This window comes from Chanodichthys erythropterus, chromosome 11 (assembly GCF_024489055.1).
Source record: "Chanodichthys erythropterus isolate Z2021 chromosome 11, ASM2448905v1, whole genome shotgun sequence".
In the NCBI taxonomy this organism is placed as follows: Eukaryota; Metazoa; Chordata; class Actinopteri; order Cypriniformes; family Xenocyprididae; genus Chanodichthys; species Chanodichthys erythropterus.
The window spans coordinates 12,110,847-12,121,042 of record NC_090231.1 but is presented as its reverse complement, the minus strand read 5'-3'; positions in this window follow the sequence as shown (position 1 = coordinate 12,121,042).

Sequence of the window (10,196 nt, the reverse complement as noted above, 5' to 3'; positions counted from 1 at the left end):
ATCAACTTCTCTCCCCCTAACATCCTTTTACAGGCAAAATCATCTTTTTCTCTGTATAGAGCAATGCTGATGCCTGTACCTCAGAATGCTGTCGCCTTGGAACTGCCTCCAGTGACCAGTAACATCAAGGCCCAAATCCTCTCAGAAATTCAGGATAGTGGCTCCAGAGGCGGACCCAAGCCCAAACCCCAGTTCCTCACTATTCAGAGCTGATCTTCTTATGAATCACCTACTAAAACTCTTCTCGATGAATCACTTGACTCCATCCTCCAAGCCGTTTCTCCTAGTACCCTCTAATCATACCTGACAGCATGGAGAAGTTATTCCATATCTAGAACAATTTCACGATTTTTCCCTGATTTCCATTTATTTCTTATATAAACAACATCAAGAACCTCCAAGCTGTTATATCAGAGGCTACTTAAGTGGGATCCAGTTCTTTCACAAACTAATTCACGGCTGAGAAGGCTCAGTTTCCCCCTAGATAAACAACACACAGACCTCCCTCCTTATCAAAGGTATTCAGAGATCTCAACCTACACATACGGACATCAGAAAACCCATAACTTTGGATATTCTAAAGAAGAGTATTTCCACCCTTGGTGTATCAAGAGTGTAAAGAGTGTAAATCAAGTTTTTCTATACAAGATGACATTGCCAGCTACCGGTCTGGCAGTCATTTTTGCTGATCCATGTGAATGAGGATTGTTTTGATCTATAGGCGTAAACCACGAAGGAAAAAATGTTTTTAGTACATCGTTGTCGTGTAATCATACCTTTAATTCCTTGAACTTTATTTGCCTTGATTTCCTACAAAAAAAACGTAAGCATCCTTAAAACAAGATAAATTTACATTAGAGTTAAATCTCTTGTTTAAAGTGTTTGGTATTATCTTATTTTTTTCTTTTGTTTTATTTGTTCTAAATGTTTTATTTTTGTAATTATACAACAGCCATTTTTTGCAGTGCATTTGTGTATGACAAATGTAAATTACGTTTATGAAAATTATAGTCAATAAAAACTCTGTCAGCCAAACTACCTCCAGTTTGTTCATTTGACATCATTTTTTTTTGCACTGTAGGTGGTGATTTTACTATATGGTTGAATACAAAAAATATGGCTTTGTACAAATATGTATTATACACATGGCTCAGTGAGTTGGAACCTCTTACAACTCTATAAATTTTGTTGCATAATGTACTATGCAAACAGTGAATATATTCCCTCGGTTTCACAGAAAAGGCTCAAGTCTAACCCAGACTAAAATGTATGTTTGAGCTGTTTTAATTGAAAGCAATTTGAACTGACATATATTAAAATATGTCGGTACCATTGTTTTGTCTCAAGATGCACACCAGTATTTTTTTTTCTAAGGAATTTATAAAAGCTACTTAAAGGACTTAAAGGTACAATATGTAAAATTTTTGCAGTAAAATATCCAAAAACCACTAGGCTAGTGTTATATATTTTGTCCAGCTGATTACTAACAATATCTCTAATGTTTTCAACTACTTGTAAATCATGAGAAAATTCCCATTCTAAACAGTGACACGGGGCAGTGCAGTCGCCTGTCAATGACGTCAGTTACCTTTGTTACCGCCTTTACTATGACAACAGTGCCGTGGACAAATGCGGAAGTAGTGTCTAGCGTCCAGCAAACCACTAGCTTGCTTCAAGCAGTTCCTTATTTACTTCTTGCACGTTTTATGATGGATTGTGTTACTTATTTGTGGAACATAATTACTGTTTACCATCTGCCGCTGGTTCTGTCGACAAGGACAGCTCCCATAAACTCATGACCGGAAAAGCGGAAGCGGCGCCGGCGACTGTGTCATAATAAAAGTCCCGCTGCTCGTGAGGCGTGTGTTGATCAGTGTTTCCAGCTCCTCGTTCAGCTCCCGCAACACTCGGTCCTGCTCTGCTTCATACTACAGTAACGTTAATAATCGCATCCACGAACATGAGTTCTTCCAGATTCTTCCAATCCCTATTCTTTTGCACCGTCCGTTGAGATGGAGACCACATGTCCCAAGTTTCCGCTCTAAAACTTGGCGTCATCAAACTACGCCTTTGTTTTGAATAGGCTTCTAGCGACCTTTAGCGGGAAAAAAATATCACAAATTGTACCTTTAATTGAACTAAGGCCTAATCCTGGCTTAATCTAAGCACTGTCTGTGAAACCAGGCCATGGTCTTTCTAAGTATTTTATATACGGGGTGAATTCAGGTTGATTGGGACACTTTTTCCAAGTCATCTCAGTGGCAAAAAGTGTCCCAATCACCCTGAATTCTCCCTAATGGATAGAGCTATCTTGATGCATACTTAATACTAGATATACACTGCTCAAAGAAATTAAAGGAACACTTTGACAACTCATCAGATCTCAAAAATATCACACTGGATATCTATACTGATATGGACTGGGTAATGTGTTAGGAACAAAAGGATGCCACATCATTTGATGGAAATGAAAATTATCAACCTACAGAGGACTGAATTCTAGGACACCCCGAAAATCAAAGTGAAAAAATTATGCAGCAGGCGAGTCCATTTTGCTTAAATTTCATTGCAGCAACTCAAAATGGTACTCAGTAGTTTTATGGCCCCCACGTGCTTGTATGCATGCCTGACAACTTCGGGGCATGCTCCTAATGAGACGACGGATGGTGTCCTGGGGTATTTACTCCCAGATCTGGACCAGAGCATCACTGAGCTCCTGGACAGTCTGAGGTGCAACCTGGCAGTGTTGGATGGACCGAAACATAATGTCCCAGAGGTGTTCTATTGGATTTACTTCAGGCGAACATGGGGGCCATTCAATGGTATCAATTCCTTCATCCTCCAGGAACAGCCTGCAAACTCTCGCCACATGAGCCCGGTCATTGTCGTGTACCAGGAGGAACCGAGGACCCACTGCATCAGCGTAGGGTCTGACAATGGGTCCAAGGATTTCTTTCCGATACATAATGGCATTCAGGGTGCCATTGTCTAGCCCAGTGGTTCCCAACCACGTTCCTGGAGGCCCCCCAACACTGCATATTTTGTATCTCTCCTTTGTCTGACACACTCCCTGCGTTCCAATGTCCATACTATCCATCCTAAATAGTATGTGAGATTAAAATAAGTGTGTCCCAAAGCATAGTATGTTGAAAAGAGTATGCCAAAAGTCCCCGGATGGTCTACTATTTCCGGTAGATTTTCGAAGTGTGGATCCGTGCACACTATAAAGGCTAATATTGCCCACAATCCATTGCGCATTGGATGAGGATTCAGTTCAGAACTACAAACACGAGTAAAAAGTGTTAAAAAACTACAAAACATGGCGAATATACGCGATCGACGCTGAGAGATTTGAGTGACTAATAATCAGTTTAACCTGATCGAAAATATATATTTAATGTTACCCGTGTTATTTTTCATCTGCAAATACCAATGTGGACATTTATAAAGATCCGAATGGCCATTAACTTTTAAATGCATCATTATGCATTAATATGAGGACAGTTCTCCACATGAAAGACTCGCGACTGCAGATCAACGTGCTGCATTTCTCTCCGATACGGTAGGAAATTAACTAAATGAAATGTGGAGGATGTAATATGATTGACAGGCCAGTTTACGGTGACAGGATGCGACAGAGAGAAAAGACGCGATTGTATGATGTGTTAGTATGTCCCAAAGCTTGTCTACTCTTTTACTACACTCTCAAAAGTAAGTACTTTTTGTTCACAGAAAGAGTACATACTTTTAGGGCGTAGTATAAGTAGGCGAATTGGAACGCAGCATCTCATTTCAGGTCTTGGAGTCTCTACTAATGGGCTAATGATCTGAATCAGGTGTGTTTGATTAAGGAGACATGGAAAACATGCATTGTTTTTCCACTCCAGTGGCCTTCCCAGACCATCACTGACCCACCACCAAACCAGTCATGCTGAATGATGTAACAGGCAGCATAACATTCTCCACAGCTTCTCCAGACCCTTTCACGTCTGTCACATGTGTTCAGGATGAAACTGCTCTTATCTGAAAAGTACAGGGTGCAGATAGCGGACCTGCCAATTCTAGTGTTCAATGGCAAATGCCAATCAAGCTCCACGGTGTTGGTCAGTGAGCACAGGGCCCACTAGAGGATGTCAGCCTGTTTCTGATTGTTTGGTCAGAGACATTCACACCAGTGGCCTTCTGGAGGTCATTTTGTAGGGCTCTGGCAGTGCTCATCCTGTTCCTCTTTGCACAAAGGAGCAGATACCGGTCCTGCTGATGAGTTAAGGACCTTCTACGGCCCTGTCCAGCTCTCCTAGAGTAACTGCCTGTCTCTTGGAATCTCCTCCATGCTCTTGAGACTGTGCTGGGAGACACAGCAAACCTTCTGGCAATGGCACATATTGATGTGCCATCCTGGAGGAGTTGGACTGCCTGTACAACCTCTGTAGGGTCCAGGTATCACCTCATGCTACCAGTAGTGACACTGACCCTAGCCAAATGCAAAACTTGTGAAAAACAGTCAGAAAAGATGAGTAGGGAAAAAATGTCAGTGGCTTCCACTTGTAAAAGCATTCCTGTTTCGGGGGTCGTCTCATTGTTGCCCATCTAGTGCACCTGTTGTTAATTTCATTAAGACCAAAGCAGCTGAAACTGATTAACAACCCCCTCTGCTACTTAACTGAGCTGATCAATATCTCAGGAGTTTAATTGACTTGATGCTATTCTCTGATAAAAAAAAGTGTTCCTTTAATTTTTTTGTACAGTGTATATACAGAGTACTCTGTGTGTTTGTTCTTAGTGTGCAGGCAGACAGGCCAATTATTGTGTATATTGCTAATTGCAAAACAATGTAGGACCTACAAATAATAATAAAAAAAGAAAGAAACATTATATTTACAGTGATGCACATATACACTTCTCAAACATATAAGGTTAAATTAAGATTAAACCATCACTGAACACAATCTGCAGGAGACAATCTGCTTTAATAAAACCATTTTTTTAAAACATGGTCACTTCCACCAGATACTGATAAATGAATCAAAATGATTTATACAAAGCATGTGCTGACCTGCTCAATAAAAAAGATCTCATATTGTTACAATTTCAATTTGAATAGAGGAGATAAATCACCAATATCTAATGAATTTGACTATAGACCCACATTAGTAACTCGGGAAATGCAATGGTTTTCATCTCATTTTAAGTATCGCTAAACCTCATTGTTAGCAAAATATCCTCTTCAAATGTCTTTTTTGTTCTCCATGTGTCTCACAATAGTAGTGTATCAGTACTTAAATTAATCCCATCAGAAAGGTTATCATAGCCAGAATCTAACCTTCCTAGAACAAGGTGCTAAGCCTGTCTCTGGTGGCACTACTTGGCAAGGACACTAACAGGTGACAATTATAGTGCCTCCTCTCAAAGCCTATCTTTCCGCACAGTTTATTATTATGTGTTATATTTAGTATGAACACTTTAGGTGTGAAAGACCGTGATGTCATGCACCAGTGTGTCACTCAAACACATTGTTTTAAAAAACCTCACTTTGGATATTTATATATCTATTTTACAATCAGTAATCTTATCTGTCTAATTTGCTTTTCTACACTTTCTTACTCTTTCCTCTGTCCCTGTTTGGTCCCTTTTTATATCTCTCTTAATGTTGGTGATAAGGTTGGGACTGCCAACCTTATTGTTAGTCGCCAGCAGCATACACTCAAAACGTCTCGGTTACGTATGTAACCCTCGTTCCCTGAAGGAGGGAACGGAGACGTACGTCAGTAGTGACTGACGAATTGGGATATCGCTAAAGAGCCCTATCAGCTTCGAGAGAACTAAAACAAGCCAATGGAGATTGGCGTGCGATATTTGCATAATGCGCACCGCCCCCAACAGGTGGATATAAATAGGAAGCAGATGCAATCGCACTCTGTTTTTCGCTTAGGAGGCAACTGGTGTCCGCACTGCAGTGAGGGTACAGAAACTGTGGCGACGGGATGTACGTCTCCGTTCCCTCCCTCAGGGAACGAGGGTTACATACGTAACCGAGACATTCCCTTTCAGTCGGTCACGTTCGACGTACGTCAGTAGTGACCGACGAAATGGGATCCCAAATAAAGCGCCACAGTTACGAAACCCCTTCCAGTGCCCAGCGCAAGCTCTAGCCACCCGTTGCATCAATTGGGACTGTGAAGGAGGCGAGCTTACACCGAGAGAGTCTACTGCTGTTCCGACATACCCACTAAGTAAGCTAGACTACACTGGGGAAGCGAACCCGTAGGGGACGCTGCGGAGGCCACTACCTACCCAATACACATATGGACTGGCCCGTGGGGCAGTACGCATATGGAGTCCCTGGGATGGCTCCACCTGGGTAGGGGGAGACTCATCTGACAGGTGACAGCAGAGCTGGCTCTGCTAAGGGAAAGACACAGACTCACCGTAGGGAGTTTTAGACCGTGGACAATTACACATATGGGACCACTCACGTAGAGGGATCGCAACATATGGAACCCAACCAACAGACAATGTTAGTGACGGATGTTGGCCTGGCATCAGACACTCCGCAATGTCCGAGCCGAAGGGGGAGGTGGAGGAACTCGACAGGGTTCGCCAAGCGGGGAATGCGACTGGAGTCAAAGATGCACGTATCCGGCCCAGGGGGCGGGAATGCATTGCAAGCCGACACTTAGAGCGGGCTCAACGCGTCTACCGGCTAGTGGAAGTGAGTACACGGGAAGATACGGGCTCTACAAGTAGGCTATAGAATCTAGCGAACGTGTTAGGTGTCGCCCAGCCCGCAGCTCTACAGATATCTGTCAGCGAGGCGCCATGAGCCAGTGCCCAGGAAGAGGCCACTCCTCTGGTGCGCATTATGCAAATATCGCACGCCAATCTCCATTGGCTGATAGGGCTCTCTAGCGATATCCCAATTCGTCGGTCACTACTGACGTACGTCAAACGTGACCGACAGAAAGGGAACCAATGTTACTGAAACAACGCAATCTCGGCATCCGTTTTCATGTTAGGTCTCTTGGGGTCTTCTCGTTTAGGTCTCTCCAGCCCCGGAAAGCTTTTCTAATATTACAGTTTTTTTTATTTGCTTTGGTACTGTTTTCACATCTATGGTGTATGTTTTCAAAACTCTTAGTACAAAAATCCAAACTGATCACACTTGTAACACAGCTAGTCATTCTTTCAAAACTTGATCTCATGCTTTCATTCTAGTTGTACAAATTTTCATTTTACATAATCACTGTTTCAAACACAAGATCATTGTGATATGCAATGAGAACATTTGGTTTAATCACCGAAACACAACAGTATGATCTTTTTTCAGTTTAGTACTTTTAACAGTCAGTTCATTCAATAGCAAACAATGTTTCAAATCACCCTTGATGCTGATATAATTACACAGGCTACAGATGCCACCTAAGAAAATACACTTACATTACCTAAATTGACATAAGTCATCGACTGTTTCCATGTTTTCCTTTGTACTCCTTCCTGCACACACTTTGAACATAGTGGTTAGAATCTAAGATAAATCACTTATAATGTAAAATACAAAATTAAGTACTTATGATTATCCGTATCGGAAATTGTATACAAAGTAGAAACTATATCTATACAACCTGTATCTATAGAAATCACCAAATGATTCATCATTACAGTTTTTTTTTTATTGCTTTGGTGCAATTTTCACAAGTAACTGGTAAATTTTCAAAACTCTTAGTACTAATGTCACAACAGATCATCAAAAGTGCACTTTTTTCAAACATTTCAGCATATTTTCAATTGTGTTAGTACAATACACAAAATCAGAAAGGCTAATTGGAAATATGCTGAAATGTTTGAAAAAGGTGCACTTTTGATGATATGTTGTAATATTAGTACTAAGAGTTTTGAAAATTGCACCAAAGCAACTTAAAAAAACTAACACGGGTCCTAAAGCTCTTATCTGATTGTAACCCTTCTTTTTATGATATTGCTCTGACCTTTTCTCTTTTTTCCTCTCTCTCCTCCCCATCATGTGTGGACACGCCCCCTACTGCTGATTGGCTACAAGCGTGTTTCTGATTCACTTTCAACAGCTTTTTTTTTTTCAAAACTTACTGCATCTTTAATCTAATTAAAATTATAATTTTAAAAAAGAACAAGCCCTTTAAAATGTCCCACCTCAACTTCAACTACATTTACAGAAATGCAGTTTCCTCTTCTCACAGTAAGATGTGTGGTAATCGGTATCTAGGTCAACAGGGAAGGAATTACCACCAGTGTTTGAAGGGGGCACAGGTACAGTCAAACCTGTTCACTCACACAGGACACATTGATGAGTATATTCCATCTCTTGAGCTCCCAGTGTCAGCTGAGTTTGAGCAGAGGATGAGTGTGCATTCCGGATCTGATTAAGAGACTTCGTGGAAACTTCAACACAGCTGACTGGGCAATAATCCAAATTAATGAACTGGATTGTACAGTTACAAATTTGTCATATTTGACAAAGAGTATGTTTGGGCAAAATTCAGAATTGAAGAAATGGTTACCTTTCAGTTCATGAGTTGAAATTTGAATTTAACTTGCCATGCCCAAATTGAATTGGAATTTGAACTGAAAAGACAGGAAAATGAATTTACTGAATTGCTATCTATCTATCTATCTATCTATCTATCTATCTATCTATCTATCTATCTATCTATCTATCTATCTATCTATCTATCTATCTATCTATCTATCTATCTATCTATCTATCAAACTTAAAAAACTAGTTATATGGATTTCAATTCATTTTCATTCCACATCCTTTCATTAAAATTTACAATTATACATCCTGTTTGCTCATCTCAATTCAAATTCACAAATTACAATGCATTCTAAATTAATTTCTGAATGGTGCACAATCCTTGACCATGATTTCAGATTCAGATCTCGAATCTGATGTTGGACGCTACAAAGGACAAGTGACATGGTCTCGAGGCCTTGAAAGGAAATGGAGTACTGCTAATCTGGTGGGATTTCAATTAAATACTTAAAAATTACTCACATGGGTCTTATGAACATATCTATTTAAAGGGTTAGTTCACCCAAAAATGAAAATTAATTAATCTTCGGAACACAAATTAAGATATTTTAGTTGAAATCCGATGTCTCTGTGAGGCCTCCAGAGGAAGTAATGAGATTTCCTCTCTCAAGATCCATAAAGGTACTAAAAACATATCTAAATCAGTTCATGTGAGCACAGTGGTTCAATATTAATATTATAAAGCGACGAGAATATTTTTGGTGCGCCAAAAAAAAAACTAAATAATGACTTATTTAGTGATGGCCGATTTCAAAACACTGCGTCATGAGGCATCGGAGCACAGTGAATCCGTGTAAATTGCTTTGTACCTGGATGTACACCCAAAACCAGGAAAGGACAAGTAAGTTTCCATCATTTTCCGATTAAGTTAACGATTTGGAGTGACAGTGGCGGGGGCCTGCGGGCCATCAAACACCCGAAGTTTGGAGATGACACCGTTATAGAAAACCTAAAAAAAAACGCAGAATATGTAGTCTCCATTTCAAGCACGAGGACTACGAACCAAATATCTTTGCAATGAAGAGAACCATTCTGAAGGACACCGCGATACCATCTATATTCACTTTCCCAGAGGACGAATAGCCTGGGCATCTGGTACTAAGCGTATTCGCCCAGAGGTAAGACTCGCTGATACTAGACTGATAACACAGTAGCCTATATGTAGTGTTGTAGGTAGCAGTAAAACTGCAAACTTAGCAAAGTAACGTTAGATAGACAATTACATATAAGTTGCATATAAGTTGACTGTTATCAAAGTAAAGCCTCTGTCCTGTAAAACTGAGTTTATTTATCTATTTATGCTAACATTACCACAAAAGCCTGTTGCTGTATTGGTTGAGATGACTGCAGAGACCAATAAATTTGCGAGATGAACCACTGATGTAGTGCAGACAAAATAAAGTTAATTACTGTAAGCTTAAAAATATAATTGACACCCACTTTTGATATAATCTTTGATCTGTGTCCTTGAGTAACCTCAAACGCGCATATATGGGCGTGGTGAAAAAATGCGGAACTACCTGCTATTACTGGCTGTAGTTTTAAGCCTCTGGCCAAAAAAGCCTCAGATGACGCAAAATGATGATTTTTGCGTCATCTGAGGCTTTTTTACAGAATAAAAATGCAT